Raw genomic sequence first — 19,886 nt, forward strand, 5'->3', positions numbered from 1 at the left:
CGATTGCGTCGCGCCGATTGCCCAATTAGCGGGATGAGCCCCCGTACCTTCTGGTCATTCGATTGATTGGACGCTCCCGCGACACCCCCTCTCTTCGATTGAAAAAGTAAAAAACAGGTTGCCGGTAAATGATAAATAGGCAAACACCTCTACGCTTGTAAAAAAAAAAAAAAGCAACGGTCGTTCCGTCGGAGGTCGAATCGGCAAAGTGACGAGCGAAAAAGTGTACACAGCGAATCGGCCAGGGAAATGCCCTCGCGCGCGGAAGGGAGGAAGCGAAAAAACAAAGGAGGGGGGGAAGCGTATAAAACTCGATACGTGGCCCTCGACTCCTCCCCCGGAGCTTGAGCTTTTAGCCGCGTCGGAGTGCAAAGTTCGTGTGTCTACAGTCGCCCTGCTCGTGCGAATATCCCCCCTACCCCATACTCTCGGACCGACTGTACTGCCACTGGCAGCCTCAATTTTTTTTTTCCCTCCTCTCTCTCTCTCTCTCTTTTTACGTTCTCACTTTTTGCTCGGTGGATAGTCACGTACGCGTATCTGTTGGAAAAAAAAAAAAAAAAACTCGATGATGATGACGTGGAGTCATATTTTCCGTGGACTAATGCATTTCTGGTCGCGCTCGTATATACACACGTACAAAGTTTCGCCGCGATAAGCTCGGAGGGTTTTTCCTTCGTATATATGGTTAATTAAATTGTGCACGCTGCTATGTGCTCGAGTGTATAAGTAACGACGTCGAACGAGCCATCGGATGAAATTGTGTTATCAAATTACGTAAGGAATGCTGGTAGCGGCAGCGTATGCACGGGGTGGGATGGAGGAGGAATGCGGCGAAAAACGAGGTAACAAGAGCCGGGAGGTAATTTTTTGAAAGAGACGGCAAATCACGAATTTCGTGTACTTACTCGTGCAGGTGAATTGCGCAACTCTTTATATACGTACGCGAGATTGGCTCGGTTACGAGCAATCGGCCCATCTCGCACTTTGGGGCAACACATCCAATTTGCGCACTTCATCATTTTCCATGTACATATACGTACACATGGGTATACACATGTAAGGCCGTGTCGCGTATACACGTCAGTGGCGAAAAAAGTAGGGGGATCCTATTATCCTGTGTAACGAAGTGAAAGCTAATCGGGCGACACACACAGGAGAGAGTATTGTAATCCACGGAGGATCGGAATCCAGTCGGTGGCGCGCGAGATCCCAGCGCTGGATAAGGGAATGTCGTAACTGAGGCGACACAAAAGCTGAGAGGAAGGGGCGGCGCTGTGTTTTTTTTTTTTTTTGTTTTTTTTTTCGAAAGGAAATTAGGTTTTCACGGTGTTCCGGGTTGGCTTGCGATAATTACATATCTCGGTGTTGCGTTTCTTACACATGAGATCGCGGACGATTGCCATACGAGGAACAATGTAAGACGACGTGAAAGAAAAAGCAACTCAAACTTATACTTTGGTCTTTAAAAAAAAAAAAAAAACCCCATATCGTTAGTTGGCGTTTTCGTGAGCTTCCATTCGAGATTTCGTTGCTTCGGTCTAATTGAAGTGCGACGCCTCGTTCGGTTAATCCGGGACTATATATTGCACAGTTGGCGAGGCGCCACCCGCCAAAGTTTGGGCGCGGGTGCGGTGGTGGTGCTGTTTGGTGTGCGTGTGGGTGTCAACCGCGTGAAGCAGAGCCTCGATTGATTCAAGAATAATCAACGGCTGGACCAAGACGCTACGCCAAGTGGAGAATCCGGCGCTGCGGTTCGTTGGGTCGATGATCGTTTGAATGTACATTTGCGTGGAGGGGCGTGTAGCTATCAAGGCTGGTGTAGCTGTGCGGGAGATCGTTTGAGGATTTAAAGGACGTTAACATGCGTGGTGTGGTACTGCAATATGAAATGAAAAAAAATTTTTTCGCGCAGTTTTGGGTGTTTGAATTATATATTACTTGGATGATGTGAAGTACGTTGATGATCATCCAAGAGAAATGACTTCAAAAAAGAAAAAACAAAAAATACGATTCCCAGTACTACGATATATTAATTAGTTTCCATTTTTTGTTTTTTATTGGTGGGAGCATTGTTGCTTTGACGCACAAAGTATAACTTTCAAGTATAACATACGAACTGAGCCGTTTGATGACTATGGATAATTGCTAGTGCACAATTTTCACTCTAAATATAAAAAATCCAACTTAAACAAATTATACTTTTCAAATTAAAAAAAAAAACATGAGCATTTCCCATATTTTGCATCATCTCGATCAACACGGTTAAACCATCGGCGCGTAATATCTACTGTGGTTGAAAAAAGAAAAAAAGAAAAAAAAAAAAAAACCTAGAGATGAGCTTCGGAAGCCGCGTCAAACGAGCGCTTCCTCTCCGAATTTGACCTCCATTCTCGGGGCTGATCCCGCGGACGCTTCTCCCCTTACTGGGTGAGCTTCGGCTTCACACGGGATGTGACGAACTACCGTGACTCCGTTTAACCCTACATTACGCGCGTATTAGGTGTAACAGAAGTAGGCCTGTCGCTATGGGCTCTCTAAGCAGGAAAAGGGGAATCCCGCCGCTGCGTTTGCGAGATCGTCGAGGGAGGCTCGATTGAGGGATATCAGCAGGAGAGGAAGATTGGCTTTAGGATTTTATTTTAGCTCGTTATACGCGTGTTCGCATCGTCAAACGGCAGCGATTAATTTTCAGCGTAGCTGCGACAGTGTACGCGATAGTTGGGAATGATGGTTTTTACGGCTAAATGATTGTTTGGCTGCAAATAACAAAAAAAAAACAAAAAAAAAAAAAAAAGAAAGAATAACTGTATCGTGTGAAAGAGAAAAAAATTAAAAATAAATACAAGAGCCGTCGATCGAAGGGAAAAAAAGAATTTTCCAAGTTTCTGAACCAGAAAATATACTTAAAGAGCCACGTGTTAAAAGTAATCCATCTCTCAAACGTCACTTTAGCTTTTCCTCTTCTGTACCCGCTATCGCTGCTTATCTTCGGCTGTGCCGAAAACATCGTTCGGTCGCTCCATTTTCATAAATTAATAATTCGATGCCGAGAGTTCATTGCTTGCACGTGTATGAGGCTCCCCCTTAGTGCTTCCATCCCGAAACGTCAGAGTCAATTTTGCTTCTCGATACATCGGTATGTATACGTATAGCTACATGCTACAGATGAAGTGTGGACACGAACCAAGGAAGCTGATGGCTAAGGGGCGAGTGAGGCTAAAGGGGAAAAATGAGAGAGTTTTTTGATTACAGTATATTTTTGATACACGGTTATAATTTCTAATGTTGTGACGCAAATTTCAGAGCAATAAGTGACATAAAAACATTTCAAATGAGAAAGGTGACACCATTCATAATGGATCACTTCCATGTTATACCAAGTCGCTCAAAATATATACTTAATATTAACTCCTACGTTTTGCACATTTTAAAATCACCCAACTTTCCCTCAACAAAATCACAAAGCACAAACGTATGTCCATATTTTGTAGTTATGTACTCAGGGATACTGAATTCTCGTGTCGATTCAAGCTTTTTCATATGCACTCCAGTCAACGCGTTTGCCGCTGTCGGCGTAATTTCTCAATCTCATAAGTATACATAAAGTAAAGATCACCCCCGTCCAGCATACCCGATGCATCCCCCCCCCACCTTAAAACTAAGCCCCTAAAACAAAATAAACGACCTTGACGTTTCCATAACTCACGCACACGTACATGCACGCTCCCACAAAGGCTCGTTATTACAGAGGGCATCAGCTCGCACGAGGGAGCGTGCATACGAGACTACACGGCGCCATCCGCTTTAGGCCGGAGCAAAGGCTCGCGCGATCGGTGCCACCAAGAGTCGACCCTCGGCGCGTGTTCTTTCCCTTTGGCGTGTCCCCCTCGGTTGCCCCCCAAACACTCCTTTGCCGAGGGTGAACTTGCCCGCGTCGACCCCCCTATACGAGCGTTTATGGAAGAGGCGTTTAGCTTTCGCGCGACGAGAGGGAGGTTTTCTTCCCTGCAGTTACTATTTTTTTTTTTTTTTTTTTCTCTTTTTTGCACAGGCTTATATATACCTCCGATGAAAGTAATTCCTCCGCAAAAGCCCGTCATTTACGTCCGCGCTTGGCCCTTTATTTATTAGATCTCCTGCACCGCTTTTAGAAACAGCTGCTGGGCGGCGTGTGTGCCGGAGAGGAAGTGGCAAAAAGCTCGCCAGGGAGTTGCCGCGCGATGTAGTGGTTGGGAAATTCGTTCGAGTCAGGATGACGACGAGGGGCGGGGCTAGGGTGGAGGTGGTGGTAGACGCGCGTCTAGACGATGGAACTGGCGCCGGAGCTGTAACACTGAATTTTCATTCCTTGCAGTGTCCTCGGGGTGGGTGCAACTGTAGGAACAGGGCAAAGACTGGAGGACAGTTTTCGTGGAGGTAATGGACAGAGTAACGCAATGAATTATCTTGTTTTGTTCTTGCAGCTCGACTCTGCTTTTATTTTTACTTTTTATTATATTTACCGTTACATATCGATTGAATGCACCGACGTTTGGCATTAATTTTTCTACAACTAATTTGACAACTCCGGGACATTTTTAACCAACTGCTGCCAGTTATATTTTACCTAATAAAGACACTAAAATATTTGTATACAATACCTGTGACTGAAGCGCTTACGTACACAAATGAGGCCTTTTTTGTCAGTGTTTGTCTCGAATGTAATGATGATTGAAACTAATTTGAATAAGTCACGTTTTGCTTACGAACGAGCTTGTAAGCCTTTATTTTCACTACACGTATATATATCCTCGAAACGAGTCAACGCTAATAGTAATTTATCGGTGACTCTGATAGAAACAAAAAGAAAAAAGAAAATACGCATACACCCACGTAAAAAGCTGAATGAAACAGAAACCAAACCAAACAGTGTAACAGCGACAACAGGTGCATTAGGGGAGACAGTCGAAGTAGCCATTTTCTCATCGTTAAAGCCAACACACACGACATTGCGGACGAGGGCCACCTCGTATATACCTACACTCTCGCCCGAAAGGAAGATTAGGTGGCGAAGAGTCAACTCCGCTCTTAAATCACGACTTTTCGAGCACACCTGCGCGCCTCTCGGAGGAATAACGAGACCCATAACGGTGCCTCGCGGCTGATACTCTTAAAATAGACAGCCGGTGAATTACCGAATTTACATTACGGTTCTCGCACCGCAGCGACGAGGTATGAATTTTCGTGGGCTTACAGTGTACTTGGAGAACTCGTGGGATGGACCGATGAAAGCAAGCGACTTGAATTTTCATAATATTTATACCAAGGCTGTTTATCACCCGCGTGGGTCAAAGGCGAAAATCATAAGTCACTGCCACCGTAAGCGAAAGTCCCTTTTATTGATATATTATACATCCTTTCATACATCCTAGTTGTGAAAGTTGTTTGTATACAACGAAAATGTTCACTGTACGATCCGTACCTCAATATGCGCCTCATTAGAAGCAAACGGATGCTTATACCTTCGAAAAACCGTCGGGAAGAGCCGGGGATCGCATTATCAGATGACCGTCAGCTCACGAATTTTCGTGTGTAGAATTGGATTAAACTTTTTTACTCCTGCACTGCGGGAGTTACGCGAGTGAAAAAGTATATCAATAAAGGATTAATATGTGCCTTTGCTTACGTGTAGTACAATAAATGATGATTTAGAGTTAACAATTTAACAAAATTAACAAATAAATTGTACTACGCAAGGTTTCATTGGTATTTTTCATAGAATAGTACCAGAAAAAAAAAAAAAAAAAAAAAAAAACATTTCCAAACGATCACGCCAAACAGAAACATCGTCGTCGGTTAGATGGAATACTTCGGATAAGCCGCGGCAAAAACTCTATACCAGCACTTGTATGTATAGCCGGTGCACGTATCCAGTTTCTTTCTCTAGGCCTCGTCACGTTTTAATATTGAGAGCCAATCGAGATTTGAGAATTTCCGAATTTTTCCGCCCAACGGGGGGAGTGCGCCTGTGCACTCGAAACTTTCACCCGATCGGCTGATTGAGTTATTACGCTTTCGCCCAACACCTCGATTGCGTGCTTTTAATAATTTTTTTTGTCAGTTTATTTTTTCCTCTTCGTTGCTGGGAAAATTCAAAGACGAGGGGATTGGGTTTCTTCAAAGTGGATGCACGAAAGCGCGCTCGCGTTTATCTTTGAAGATACGAGGTAATTACGTGTTTTTTGAGATCTTTTGTTCCCTCGCGTGTGTTGCTGTTATGGTAGAAAGTAAAAATTTATGAAGGTGACGCAAGACGAACACGAGAACGAACCAAGGTGGCGTATCATTAATTTCCATTACCATTTCAAAAGGAAGGCAATTGAAAACTAGTTCGAGAAACTGAATGAAGTATACTAATGGGATACGTAAAAAAAAAAAAAACCTGCGCGAACGCGTGGTCATAACCCATCCGAGCGAAAAGGAAGCGCCTCCCCGGGGAACCGGTCAAAGAGCGGCAGTGCCACTTTTACTTTCCCGCACTGCCGGCCGCGCTTCTTTTTTTTTTTTTTTTTTTTTTTGCTTCTCGTTTTGACAGTCTCAAGGTTGTACGAGAATCCCTTCTTCAGTTATTTATAGCACCGAAAAAACTACCCGCCGTTGTTTATCTCCATCGTGACACACATACGAGGACATTGTTTACCTTGTCGAGGGCGAAAAACAAAGGAAAGTGATTTTCACCGATGACTCGCGAAAAAGCCCCGATCAATTATATAACGACCGAAAAAAAAATTAGACTTAAATTAAATGCCAGCGTAAAAGCAATTACAAAGGCCCCACCGATCGCCGTCCATTACATTAGTAGGTGTTTCCGTGTTTGCTTATCTGAGATCTAATTACAGTGTATTTTAACTTTGAAAAAGCTCAAACTATCCGGCTGCCGCTCGAAACCTATAAACAATGAAAAAAAAAAAAGAAAAGAAAAAAATCACTTTTCGCAGTGGGCGCTCATCGATAAATAACAAGGCCCTCGTTTCTCACCCCTCCACAAAAACGATTTCAGCTCGGTCCCATACACGAGAGACTAGAAAAGAAAGCCCTGCGCGCGCTCGGCGTGTAGCCATGGGAGAGAAAGGCCGGGCGGCATATACACCAGGGGGGGGGGGCGTGTACACGGCGACGAAAACTTTTGATAATTTACCGCGGCTTGACTCTGAGTATAACTTTTTCTCTTTCCTTCCTCGAGCTCCGGAAGATGATGTACGAGCCGAAGGCGAGAAACTAACGGAAGACGCGATCAATTATACACGCTGCCGTGGCTGCTGCTGTGCGTCTCTTGAATTAGAATATGCTGAAGGGTTATTTATCGGCGAGAGGCTCGTGGGCGATATTCGGACTTATTCTCGAGTGACGTGCACGTCGATGAATTTATTGCAGCCGCGGAATCGCAGGTGCGCGTCTCTGTGTTCCGGAAAATCGCACGGGTTAAGGCACGTGCCATTAATTAAGCGTAAACACGATCGAGTACCGCTAGCGTCATCGGAAAAAAAAAAAAAAAAAAAAAAAAGTATCGACACGTTCACGCGTGAAAAAAAGCATCCCTGTGCGCGTCGTTACCCGCGTAAAAGTCCTAAAATTCCCATGGTCGGGGATACGTGGCACGGAAATTATTCACCATTAGCAGTCGTGACGACGAGGGGCCGAAAATTTAATTGGACGCCGATGCGTGTGCGACGTTTAATTAGCGCCGATGTGTACTGAGTGTATATATATATATACATACCCCGTACGCGACGAACCAACTCGATAAATCGCACCACTTCCCCCAAGCGATATAGTGTATACATGCCATACACGCCGTACGGTAGTTTCGTGCCCTTTTGTGGCGATAAATTTAATAAAAGCACGATAGTAGAGCGTGGCGTCACCAACCACGGAAGCAGCGGGGGTTTTTGGAAATAAGTACCGAAAGAAGATCAAAAGTATATACACACATAACTTGTAGTTGCTTTTTAGCGCTACACACTTTTACGCATATACAGTTTCTCGACTCTTATCAGTAATTTAACGCTACCATGATTTCATCTTTACATTTGTATAATAAACAAGTCTCTGTGGAAAAAAAGTCAAAGATTTACTTATGCGTTGGAAAAGCGTGTAAAATAATTATCGGCACCTACATTGGCCGTACAACTATTTTGCGTGTCCAGTGTACATTTTATTGAACCATTTGGTATTATATAGATCAATCGGTGTACTTATTGTACACTTATTACCGCATGTATACATACACATGCCGCGTGTGCACACGTGTATGTAATTAATCATCAATCGGAGGGTGGGGGGGATTAGCAATTAAACGATTACGGCTCCGTATACACGCGAAAAAAAATTAAAGTTATCATTTCTCACGACGCATTATACATCAAAACGAGAGCTCGTATACATATACGTGCATGTATGTACATACGTATGTATTTACCCACAAGCCGGCAATAAAAGCGAAAAGAGTCGCAGCCAAGCACAACTAAATTCATACCCTGCCGGAGCGGCGTCCAATAAAATTTATTATCGGACAAATTCGTGCCTCACCTAAGCAGCCCCTCTCTCTCTCTCTCCCGCTGCAACACACAGGAAATTCTCTTGCTGCCTGCCAAGCTTTTTTTCCTTCCCCGCTACTTTTCCCGCACAACACACGGGGTGTATACGTATCTCCCTCTCGCGAGGCGAAAGGATTTATCGGCTAGCTCGCGCGCTCGCGATAAATCGATAGCTTGCCGTAAATTTGAAGGAGAAGGACAGGGAGGGGGGAGAAACAATAATAGAGTCTCATGAACATAGAGCCCCCCCCTCTCCGGAGCAGAGGAGGGTATAGGATAAAAGTGTGGGGGTACTTTGTTGCAGTGGTTCGGACTTTTGATGAGCGAGCTTGTGTTTCTGACTTTTGACGGGCGACCCCGCGCGAACACTATATATATTTCACGACTTTGTGCTCGAGGTTGCGCAAACATCTACTTGGTCTTTCGGAAAAGTCCGTCCAAGCGTTCTTATACTCGAATGTTTTCGTTGTAATCGCTCGATCGCGTAATTTGTTAAGAGCAAGAGAGAGAGAAAAAAAAAGGGAAAATATAACTGGATCACTGTGTTATTTATAGGATATACCTGTCCCGAGCCCGCCCAGCCTTGATTCGGAGATCAATACCAGCTATTTCCGTACGGCCACAATTCCCGTATGAGAATAGATCGACGCTGCGGATAAAGTTTTAATTAAAATTCTTTTTTCCTCCCTCTCTCATCGGCAAAATGGTCTTTATCATCGTTATTGTTTCACTGAAAAATTCCATAAAAATGTCGTTTCGCTCGTTTCGACACAGATCGGAGATTTTTTCGATCCTCGTTTAAACATGCGACATAAGAGAGACGAAAAAAACACCTGAAGAAAAAATTGCTGCCTAAGCTCTTAGTGCGTGTATATGTAATGGCGTTGCGAGCGACTGTTGAATGGGAAAAGACGAGAGTGTACGTGATATGTATGGAGAGCGGCGCAGCTATGCCCACACGCTCCGTACACATATTATAACAGCGATGGGAAGAAGAAGAATGAATTCCTCGACCATCTTTCGTGGAGCGGAGAAAGTGCCGCGCCCCCTTGCACGTGTGCCTCAAGACCCACAGCCGGAGATTACACTCTGCTGCATCTTGTATATCGTCTAACTCGTTGACGCGCTCGTGTACCTTTCGTGTGCGTACGGCAAGTTTTTTTTTTTTTTTTTTTTCATATCGACGCTATTCAGTACCAATGATGTATGAACCGGGTGACGTTGAGGTTTCATCACCACGGAAACAACGTTTACTCCGCGTCATTTGTCTGTATATGCTAACGTTGATAAATTATTTTCACTCGTTTCGGCCAAACAAGTTTGTGGACGGTGTAATATGTTGTCATTTATATCAGTTAGAGATGAAAATCTGCTGAAAAAGCTTGTTTCTAGCAATTGGAAAAAAAAAAAAAAATAGTTTAAGCCAGTACTTGGTGATCCAACTCCTGAGGCAAAAGTATTGTATGAAGGCCGCAGCAGTGCGTAGTACGACAGAGTTCAAGGTTAAGCCCAAAGACGTGTCCTATCCAGCGAGTCTTGAAAAATGAGCCAGATATAAGAAAGGCAAAGTAGAGTCAAGAGATAACAGATTCTGAATACGTTCGAGCAAAAGTTTCGAGGGTATGATCGTTGCACAGGTGCTTTAATACATACCTACGTATATTTCTTAATCTTAATTTTCGGGAAAGGGGTGTCAGATTTTCTATCCATGTATGTCTCAATAGTAAAGGTATTACCGAGATTTTGATGGACTGCGAATAGGAAAACTGGGAGGTGTGCACGAAGAATCACGAGAGAGAAAAAAATGATGTAATAGCGGTATCATTACGAGAGCAATCATTCGTACCTACCGTAACACACATGTGCCAATATACCCTAATTGCTCACCGCATTACGATGATTACTCCACATTTGTCGTAATTGTCCGATACACACAGCAGCTGTAATTTGGCCCAGTACAATTTCACTCCGTCGATCGACGATTTGGAGTCCCTTTTTTTTTTTTGCTCGCGGTGCGTGTAAATTTACGACGAATCGATTAAAAATTCCCTCTGCGGTTCGTTTTCTTTCTCCCGTTGGCTTTGAAAAAGTTTTTTTCGAAAAAGACCCCGTGTCAGAGGTTGGAAGCCTCTCGACCCTTTTTCCAGCCACAAAGCTCGCCTTCAAAGTGGATATCCCTCGGAAGCGTAAATTTTTTCCAACTACTCGTCCGGAATATCAAACGTGCGGACAAAAATACTAGAGTAGTTGGATGCAGTAGAAAGGCCTACACCTGTTAATTTTCGCAACCAAATATTTTTTCACATCCAAGCTCGGGCGTACATAAAAATGTTTCAAACCGTTTTTTTTTTCTTCGTCGAATCACTTGTATACGCGTGCACGCGCGCTCGTGTGAATCAAGCAAACCGATACATACGGGTACACCCCCGGGCAGGTTAATGCGAGTCGAACACGCTAGCTCTCGGTTCGGTGTATCTCGCGTGGTGCGGGCGAACAGGAGAAAAATAAAGCCTCCCCGAGCGCGTAATTGACGATAGTTTAATTGTAATTGATGACGCTCCCCCCTCTTGCAATTGAGTCTTCGCTGCCTCGAGACAAACTTATCATTTTCCAAAGGCGCATAAACCAAATCGCGTAATAATTGGCCACCGCGTTTCCCGCGTCTTCATTCGTCATTGAATAATTAGCCTTCGGTGGAACATTCAATTGCACTCAAAGACACTTTTTTTTCTCCCCCCATATCCAGAGTCGCAATCAGTAGAGTTTTTTTCGATCGAAATTTGTCATGAGGAAAAAACGCGCCAACTTACGCGCTAAAAAAGATACAACTTGTACCGCGCAGAGGTGACCTTGTTTCTTGCGACTCTTTTTATCGTCTCTCGTCGTACGTAAGTAATTTTTCTCTCTCACTCCGCGTGAATTTTCGCGTAGTCACGCTCTTTGTATTTTCCTCGCGAGCTCATCCTTGTTATTATTATTATTTTTTTTTTTCTAGTTACGCAACACCCAACGCTTCGCCTTTTTCGTGTGGTCGACGATCGGTGGTATTGCGATGTACATGGCTGAAGTAAGCTCGAGGAAATTTAATCAAACCGAAATAATGGTCGTTTCGGCCCATCGATAAATTACCATTTCATCAACGCTCGGAGCGTATACAAAGGGGAAAAATTGATTTCGACAATTTCATAACGCACACCGCCAACGCGAGCGTCACGTGTCATGTAGGGACAATGGGTGGCATCTGCGCTCCAACCAAATGGGCGCAAACAAATAATAAATCCACGCACCGAGCCAGCTTTTATATATATAATACGCGCCGGACAAAAATGCAAGGGGCCGAATGGTTATTCGCGTCCGAACGAGCCTCCCCTGCATTATACGACTCTCGCCGGCCGTAAATCAGGATGTATATGGCGAGATCGGTGTGAAGGTCGAACGTGTACGCATATTGTGTGTTTTTGTTTTTTTTTTTTTTTTTTAGGGATATAGGGAAGGATCAACGTGTGGGTTTTAGTTGGGGCGACTCCAATTGCGCGCATGTGACCAAGGGCTTTTTCTCGTTAGATCTGGCAACGACGTTTTGTAGTTGGGTGACGGGGTGCACTTTTGTTCGGTTGTAAACGTTGACGGGAAACAACGAAATTTGAAATACTTTATCGCTCCTCTGATTAAACACAAAAAAAAAAAAAAAAAAATAGCAACAACGAACGACAGGGATGATTACCAGGTATACACCTACCATTGTCGTACACACATACGCGAGTATGGCTGTGCAATTGTACACGCATAGACGAGCGGAGCGATGGATTCGAGACGGCCAGAGAGGGTGAAGGTATATACGGGTCCGCCTCATTCATGCCTAATGTATATTTGCGCGAGTAAATAATTCATTCATCGCGTCAGCTGTGGGGACAGGGCGCAGTACGTATATATATGAATAAAAGATCGGACGCGGGAAAGGATGCTGCGCCAAAGTGTACACGCGGCTATTGCTGTTTACTCGTCAGCGACTGCAAAGGGGGAACGGAAGGTTGTAGAGAGGACGAGGGGAGGAAAAGCGGAAACTATACGATACAAAGTGCAATGTAAGTTAAAAACGGGTGGTGGAGGAGAGTGTAGTGAGGGTTTTCTCGGACGCGGGGATGAACCGATGGAAATCGAAAGGAGAGAGGACTTTCTCCTCTAGCACAGAGATGAACGTACTGCCCGCAAAAAGGAGAGTAAGGAGAAGAAGCGTATACGTATATCTACGTACTGCAGGAGAAAAACGGGGGGAGCAGCTGAGCTGAGACAATGAAAAGCGAGCCTATACGCGTATACTCGGGACGTTTTACAACCGTCCGAGTAAGAAGAAGGGAGATGTGGAGAGAGAGAGAGAGGATTTATTGGCGAGGGAGAAGTAAATTTATGCAGAGATTCTCACTGGCAGGTGGTTCAAAAGGGAAACGCGACTTTTATTTTCGGCGCTGTATCTCTTTTTTGCTCTCTTGAGCGAGAAACGCTTATACACTTTAAGTCACCGCGCAGTTATGCACGTGCAGATATTATTATACTATACGAGGATGGGATAAAAAAAATGTTACGCCTGCTGGAGCTGCTGTGGAAGTGCTTCTGCACGGGGAAAAAAAATCATCTCGACTGACCACACGTACGAATATATAATGCATTGTTTCTACGTGAATTTTTTTTTTCTTTCATTATAGTATGTATACTGCCAACAATACTGTTGTCATGAGCTAATGTGCTAATGTTTAGAATGCAAAACCTCAAAAGAATACCGCACAGACTATGTATACAAGTACCAATCCTTGAAAACCTAAATAACCTTGTACAGAGGGAAAGCCAAAGTGCGTGCAAATTAACATCCCATCTCGGCGCGTTTGTTCCTCCGTGTACAAGTGTAAGTACAGAAGCATCAGGCATTTCCCCGATGTATACCCTTTTTCGGTGTGATTTCGATACGCGCGAGATACCACATGTGCGTGCAGCGTGATAATGTGTATGTATATATGTGTTTAAGTATACACCTGACCGGCAAGCAATAAGCAACGCAAGTGCGAGTGGCCCCTCCTCACCCCGTACGGAACAACGTGCCTGCACTGCAAACTGCTTCACGCACGCGTTCTCGGGAATATTAAGAGGGAAGAAAAGGTCGAATGCGATAACATGAAAATTACAGCTGTTGCCTTTTCCCTCCGTACATATATATATATACACATAACGTTTCTTCCTTCCTGTCTTTTATTGATGATTTTTTTGCTTCGCCCACGGTAAATTAAATGAAAATTAATGGTAACTTGGTGAACGCAAGAGACACGAGAATAAGGAAAAAAGACACAAACGGCCAGAGAGAGAGAGAGAGAGAGAGTGGAAGATAGGCACTACGAGAGGAGTGACGGCAAATTTGTTTGCCAGGACAATGCTTATCCTCGGCTGTCCGGATGTGTAGGCACAACACTTACGGACATGCCTCTTCTTCTTCAGCAACAACAACGAAAAAGAAGGAAAAGAAATACCACGAGAGAAAGAGAAAGACGTAAGGTACGGAGCATACACATACACGTGAGGTCCTCGGCGGATAGTACAACCCCTTGGAATCCTCTTGACTCGGGAAAAAATTAGCCGAGAGCGCGCGTACTTACACGCGAGCGAGAGTAAAACCGCGAGAGAGAGAGAGAGAGGACGGGGGACACCCCGCTGCCACACTGACTCTGATATACTCGCGAGATATGCATCCTCTCTCTCTTTTACCCGATGTGGAATCTGCAACAAGAATCTCTCTCTCTCTCTCTCTTTGGTGCCGCAGGCATGTCCTTGGGGGCCCACGAATGCCACGGGCGTGTGCGCGCGCGAGTGGGAAAACAAGCCGATAGCCGTATCTCGGGGTCTCTCGCTGCATGTATATATACAACGTGTCCCTTTGCGGCCGTTGGGTCCAAGTACCCAAAGGAAGATGGAGGATGGCAGATAAGGAACGCCGGCAGATGCATGGAAAAGTCGCAGGAGAGAGAAAGAGCCGATCGGGAAAAAATTTCTTTATTACCCGAGAGGGAGAATAGCGATAGGACCTTTGGGATGCTGGTCCAACTGGCGTTGTCCTCGTCAAAGACTGGAAAATATCGGGTCTCGCTCATGGGACTTTTGTTACGCTGACGATTACGTTGAGGTAGGAAATCGAGCTTTTCGTCACTCAGGTGTCGTTTTCTTTTCATTGAACGACTTTGCTATTTCAATTTTCATTTTTTCTCACATCATTCACGAACCCATTTTTTTCAACTACGAACGTTTACGTATGGTACGGAGAGTGCGGTGAGTGAGGAGCTTTTTTGAAACCAGCTTTAAAAAACGAACCATCCAAAAGTTAAAAGAAAGGGCATTTGCATTTCATTGCGATAAGCACAGCTATGTGTATATATATATAGGTGCACGAGCTCGTGTGAATTAGAGCCGGCTGTACCATTCATTTGCTCCGTCCTTTCGTTCGTTTTCCTACGTGGAACCTCCCGAGCTTGGCTCTGGAACTACATTTGGCCGGCTTCCCTAATTGCACGACCTCCAATGGACTCGTTGCGAGAGGCCTCCTTTTCAATTTTTTCTCCTCTCCAATTTGTTAAATCCCCCCTACTAGCTTTTTTTTCCTATTTCTATAGACTTACGTCTTTGTTAATTTTTGTTTGTGCCGTTGCTCCAGTATTTATGGCTGTTTTTGACACGGGCTCGCAGAGAATATTTCAACATCTCCGAGCTGATTAGTATTCAAGGGAAGCGGAAAAACAATATTGCCGCAACCCCCCTATTTTTGATCAAAGGAAAATCGGAAGATGACAGAAATATTGGAAAGCTCCCGCCTCCCAACGACAATCAGAGCTTTCACCGGTTTCTTCGCGTTAATTGCTCTCTCCCTAAAATCTTTTTTGCCTCATTTTAAAAGCTTCAACTTGCCCCTCTTTCACGTGCCATCGTCTACGACGTGGAATCCTTTTAAAATCTCGAACTGCAGATAAAAAAAAAAAAAAAAAAAAAAAAGAGGAAAGGGTCGTTCTCCTTCCTGGTTTTTAATTAAGCTGGGAGGAGACGAAACTACTTAGCAAGTATACCAATTTTTTCCCTTTCTTTTAATTTTGCGTTCGCTAATGTCGGAGCTTTACTACGTCCTTGGTGTCTACAACTTGTTGTTGACACAAATGGAAAGAGTTTAAAGATTGGGGTAAAAAATGGCATTATTTAATTGACTCGCAAACGACTAACACGAGCACGTGTTTGAATAACAGATTTTTTGTTTCTCATCCGTTTTTTGCCACTACTCGATTGACGAATAAAAATACGTTTGATTTCAAGGATAGAATAAAAATAAAAATCAAGACGAGCCGCAGTACTGCGTTGTGCTCGAGAGAATCCCGCACAAAGTAAGGACCGGCAAAACCGATTTCCCCCAACAAAGTGAAAACTTCCTAATTACGCGAACACAAAAAGACGTCCAGCTTTCCTCTCGAACAACTCCAGAGTGCGTCGCATCCACGAGCTTATTTTCATTGGAGCCGTCTCCGCCGGGCTTTGGCAGCTCGTTAAACAACTCGTGGTGGCTGAATAATACGACTGCGGTGCTTTTCATGCCAAAAGGGAGAATAAAGTTTGTGGTGATAAATTAACTCCCTGGTACCTACAGCGCTTGCCGGGATATAACCGCTGTAACGCCACCGAATTGTCGACTTTTTTTTTCATGCGGTCGTTTTTTGGTGCTGCGGGGATTCGCGACAACCACGATTTTTTACCTGATGCGATTTGTGGCTTGCTCTCGGCTCTGTTGAAGACTCACCTGAAACAGAATAAAAAAAAAAAAAAGCAACGTGAGAAATGTTAGCCATATCCAAAGAGACACGTTTTCAAGAGCCAAATGTACACGGCTCGTAAAAATAGCGCGCAGGAGGGAAAAATAGGGACGGCGGCAACGCGTATATCTCGGTCCCCTTATCAGCGCGCAAAAAAAAATGCCGCTCGGTTTATAGCGTCCGTTCGCACCTCGTCTCGTTGGTTTGTTTTTTTTTTTTTTTTTTTCCTCTCCTTCGACACTTTGTGCACGCCTTTTCGTTCCAAGAACGCAGAGCGAGTCCCCCGGCTTCTCGGGTGAAATAATGTTCATTATCGGGTGGCGGCTCTCTTTTTCTCCCTGCCAGCTATCCGAGTGCCGGGAATCGGCTTTCGAGCGGGTGTACACGGGCGTTGGGCGAAAAATTACCTCGGCCGGCTTGCAACCAAAGTGCAGAGATAAGCCATGGGAGGGGGGGGGAAGAGCAAAAATATATACATGGGCTGCATCGAGGAGGGGATGGCAAAATTGGGCCAGAGATGAAAGTGAAAAGTCGGTGTCTTTTTCTTCGAACGTCATGGGATGATTGATTGTGTATGCGAAACGATCGCCATTGGTCGTTTTGATGAATCGATTCGAGTAATGTTGAACGATTCTCAAAACAAATACGTTGGAGTAACTTTCGTTCCAAGGAATTTTTTTTTTTTTTTTATTTTAATCAGGCAAAAAATTTCTGCTCATCGCGCTTTGGTTGCTCACGACATGTACCTACACAGTACGGTCTATTTATCGAGATAAAGTAAAATTTTTTAGAGTAACAGTTATCTCTCGTGACAAATTCTTGTAAAATTTAAGCTCAGCCCCAGTCCAGCTAGCGTTAATTATCAAACTAAACAATTTGCCATAAGAAAGATACTGCAAATTACGCGACGAGCTTCGAAGCAGTTCGGTGGCATGTAAAATATATAGTTATGACCAGTTCTCTTGAGGCATCGTGAATGGAGGTATATTAAATTTACAGTGTTGTCGGGGTACGTGGGAGGTGCAGAGAGGTCTTTGAAAGGCGTCGAGCTTCGTAGCCTTTGATTTCCGACCTTTTTCGATTTAATAACTGTGTTTCGCTAGTTAAGTATTTCGAAAGATCGATGAGCCGCGCGGTGAAGAGGCCTCTTGGTTTGCTCAGACCGGAAATGTATGATTGCTCGCAGTGGTACTTTAGTTTTGGAAGGCGTTAGAATATATTAAATGCTGGGCATTAAAAAATATACATCATATTCTTCTGTAAGTTCAAAAAAGCTTTTTTTTTCTATTGCCTCGCAAATGATTATCGACATTCAACAAAATAATAATGTACAGATAAATAAATGTTGGAGTATTTTTATGTTTGGAACAAATAAAAAAAAGGCACACATGTATCTTCATAAAAGCGGGATTCCCAATATTTATTCGGTAAACGATAATTTTTTGCCACGAAAAACATGTAAAATAATACAATTACGCTGTTTTGTTCATGTATCGAGTTTCCAAACAAAACATAACAATGTAAATGCACCAACTGTTTTAATGAACCACTCCACGATCAACCAATGATAATTGGATTATCGATTGAGTGAAAAAAAAAAAAAAAAAAAAAAAAAAAAAAAAAAAAAAAAAAAAAAAAAAAAAAAAAAGAATAATAAATAAAACAAGTAAATGAAAAATACAATTGTAAATAGCCTACTTGCGATGATCTTTTAGCACACATGATTCAACGCTCGTAAGTATGGTGAAAAATGCAAAAGGGTGGAAAATAAAATAAAAGTCTGTCTCACAAAAAAAAAAAATTCGAGTAAGAAATACACGTGAATCGCGTGCGTGTTAAAAACAGGTAACACACACACCCACAGACACGTACGCGCGCACGCACGTACGGTGAAATAGACAAATTCATTTTCCAACAAATGCACCGTCGCTATCTTTATTACACATCCACACGAACGTGTAAGGTATTTAGTAATGGGATCACCGGTAAGGCAAGAGGGCTCGTAGAGTAAGCAAGAAAGATAGCGAATGGTAAAAACCGGGGAAAACGAGACTCAGAAGAGGGATAAGTAGGCCTCGTGCTGGTAGTCTGTTTGGCTCGTCTTGTTGCTCCCATCGTAAAATAAAACAAAAGAGAGCAGCGGAGCACGGGATTTAGACGTACGAAACGAAAGGGAACGGACGCTATTAAGCTGTACCTATAAAGAAAAATCCCGAGAAATACACGTACTGGATGTAACAAGGACTTGTTTTTTTTACGAGCTTTTGCAACTATACTCTTGCGCGTCTTCCAGGACCCACACCCGTAAACCCGAAAAATCTCAACAAACGGGGGACTCTCGTCAATTTGTCTCGGCATCGCAAGCTCCCAGGGAGAAACATCACCGCTTAAAAGCTCAAAGCGCTTTCGAGCTCGTTTATTGCTTCGATGAACGAGCGTCTTGCCGGCGCGGTCGGTCTGTACGTGCGGTCCCTCGGTTTTAATCAGCGGCCGTGCTTCGCTTCGAAAGCTCTAGGCCGGGGCGTCGATTTTCCCGTCGAAAGCTCCCAGCTCGTGTATAATGTGTACTGCGTCTCGAAGGGCTCGCCTCGTCGATAATTCGAGGGGACTGGGCTGCGTTGATTTTCGAATTTCCATCTCAGCCTTCCGATCTTGAGGACCATATCTTCTCCTCCCCCTCCGAGTATAATGTCTTTCGGCGATGGGGTGAAGTAAAAAAAAAATAGTCGGAGGGGAGAGAAAATTAATTGTTTGTTTGGTCGATGAAAAAAAATAAATGATAAAAGTCTCGGTACATTAATGTAATTCATTCAGTCGAAGACAAAAGTTCGAAAAAAATTTTTTTCCTCCAGTTTTCTCACTTCGCCTCCGACGCCCGAAGCCTCCGTGGCGCAATGGCTAGCGCGTTCGGCTGTTAACCGAAAGGTTGGTGGTTCGAGCCCACCCGGGGGCGATTAATATTTTATTTTATTTTTTTTTTTTTTTATTGTTTACCATCGTTTACAACCTTTATTCCCCTCGGAAAAAAAATATTTTCATCATCATCGTCTTGGCACAATTAATCATCAAGCGTCCGTTGAAAAATTCATCTTCCGTGTATATAGGCTCCCCACTTCCTCCAGAGTCACAGTATCAGCAGTAGCCGAGAGCAGCCCCATTTAGCGTCATCAGCTCGCGTGTACAACCCTCGCCCGGGGCTGAAATCTCGAGGGAGGACGAGAGATACCAGCGGGAGGAAGGGCATCCATGTGTGGCGGACGCCGACGCCGGTTTATGATTAATAGCGAGTAAGCTTCCACCACCGCGTACCTATATACATGCCGATGCTGTGCTGAATTCTCGAGCGATGATCATCGGCTCGGTCGCGTATACGATCACCCTCGTCGTGTACCTACGGTAGCCCAGATAAGATTTGGTCTCCTCTCCATCTCTCGCTTCCTTCACGCATAATCGGACAAGGAAAATTCTTATCGCTTAT

At 44.0% G+C, this 19,886-nt stretch overlaps 1 protein-coding gene and 1 non-coding gene across 8 annotated transcripts in view; one reads left to right on the forward strand and one right to left on the reverse strand.

The window, feature by feature from the left end:
- The window catches only part of Prosap (SH3 and multiple ankyrin repeat domains prosap), a 170,643-nt gene that overhangs the window by 69,263 nt on the left and 81,494 nt on the right, over positions 1–19,886 (reverse strand). The gene's annotated exons all lie outside the window — the stretch shown is intronic.
- TRNAN-GUU (transfer RNA asparagine (anticodon GUU)) lies at positions 19,289–19,361 on the forward strand. Its single transcript has one exon. It is a non-coding gene; the product is annotated as a tRNA-Asn (tRNA).

This window comes from Copidosoma floridanum, unplaced genomic scaffold (genome assembly GCF_036245765.1).
Source record: "Copidosoma floridanum isolate Cflo_tuat_1 unplaced genomic scaffold, Cflo_Japanese_pri ptg000007l, whole genome shotgun sequence".
Lineage (NCBI taxonomy): Eukaryota > Metazoa > Arthropoda > Insecta > Hymenoptera > Encyrtidae > Copidosoma > Copidosoma floridanum.